Below are 2,072 nucleotides of genomic sequence, written 5' to 3'. Positions count from 1 at the left end.
CTCCCTCCCCCCTCCTCTCCTCCTCCTCCTCCTCCTCCTCCTCCTTCTCTTTTTCTTTTTTGATACTAACCCTGATGAGGTACTTTGGATTCAGGACTTTCATATATGGCATTTCCTTTTGGATTCAAGAGCTAAGCACCATATTGTTCAGAGCATATGCTGCCTTGCCCCCATTTGGCCTCCAAAAAGAAAACTTGTTTTGGAAATGAGGAAGGTTAAACACTATACTGTATATGATCCTGGATTAGATACCAGATTGAAAAGAGGCATTAGTGGAAAAGGCTGGTGAAACCTGAATAACTCTTGAGTAATTACTGTTTGTTGTACTAATTGGATGATAATATGATTGTTTTGGTCAGTATACTGGAGGTAGATAAGAGGCTACCATTAGAGCTATGTAAATTGAAAGGCCTATATCAACTCTTTGTACTATATTGGCAACTCCAGTAAATCTAAAGTCTGTTTCAGTATACAAAGTTAACAAAACAACATAAACAGCAGGGAGCATTGTCACGTACCTGCTACCCCAGCACTGGAGAGGCAAAAGAGTTCAAGTTGAACCTGGGCTACATAGCAAAACTCTGTCTTAATCTACCCTCCTCCAAACAACTCTCCCATTTATTTTTCTAAGCAAAACAAAAACTAAGTATTGACTGAAAGCCAGTCCTAGAAAAACAAGGTCTATACATTATCCAGAGAGAGAAATTTACTCAATTTGATATCCAGATGTGTGTTAGATAAAGAGTAACTAATTCTAAGTACTAGATGTGACAAGGTAACAAGATAGCTACCAGGTAGATAGCAATGTCTTATAAATAAGTACCTACTGAAAGGGAGTGGGTTTCCTTTCTTTCAGAATAAGTGGTTGTGTTTCATAGTGCAGTAGCTTGACTTAACAGAGGCCCAGATGTGTATAGATTCTGGTTGTGGAACTGTTTGGTTAGCTTGAGGTTTGGAAGGAATTTTTCACTGTGGCATTCAGTTTTCTACATTCTGAATCAAATCATATGTGGAGTTTACTACTATGCTAGCTAAAAAGCAGGTGTCTCTGAACCACATATGACAAGAATGAAATTTTTCTTTAAAAACTCATTAGGCTAGGGCTATAGTTCAGTTAGTAGGGTGCCTGTCTAGAATTCAGAAAGCCTTAGGTTCCATCCCCAGTACTGTGTAAAACAGATGTGGAAGTATATGCCTTTAATCCCAGCACTTGGGAAGTAGAGAGAAAGTTATCCTTGTCAATGTAGTGAGCCTAAGGTAAGCCTGACCTATAATGAGACCCTTTGTCTTAGTTAGGGTTTCTATTGATTCAATAGAACACTATGATCAATTTCAAGTTGGGGAGAAAATGATTTATTTGGCTTGCACTTCCATGGTATACTCTATCACAGAAGAAACTCAGGACAGGAACCAAAGCAGAGCTTGAACCTGGAGGAAGGAGCAGATGCAGAGGCCATGGAGAGGTGCTGTTTACTGGCTTACTCCTCATGGCTTGCTCAGCCTGCTTTTTTTTTATGGAACTGAGGACCACCAGCCCAAGGATGGTATCACCCACAATGGGTTGGGCCCTCCCTCATCAATCACTAATTCAGAAAATACCCTGAAGATCTGACTACAATTCAGTTCTGGGAAGGTATTTTCTTCATTGAAGTTCCCTCCTCTCAGATGACATTAGGTTGTGTCAAGCTGACATAAAACTAGCCAGGACATCCCCCTTCTCCCCAAAAAATGTTTGGGAGACTAGCATGCAGGTGCAGGTACTTTATCCCAGCTGGTGGCAGAAGGATATATTCTAGGCCAGTCTGGGCTGAATAGTGGGACCTTGTTTCAAAAAAAAAAAAAAGTAAGAAAAATGTGTATGGCAGAAGTGGATGCTCACAGACAGCTATTGATTGGAGCACAGGGCCCCCAATGGAGGAGCTAGAGAAAGTACCCAAGGAGCTGAAGGGGGATGCAACCCTGTAGGTGGAACAACAGTATGAACTAACCAGTACCCCCTGAGCTCGTGTCTCTAGCTGCATATTTAACAGAAGATGGCCTAATCGGCTATCATTGGGAAGAGAGGCCCCTTG

Source organism: Mus pahari, chromosome X (assembly GCF_900095145.1).
Source record: "Mus pahari chromosome X, PAHARI_EIJ_v1.1, whole genome shotgun sequence".
NCBI classification, from domain to species: domain Eukaryota; kingdom Metazoa; phylum Chordata; class Mammalia; order Rodentia; family Muridae; genus Mus; species Mus pahari.
Note: the sequence above shows the minus strand (reverse complement) of the source record.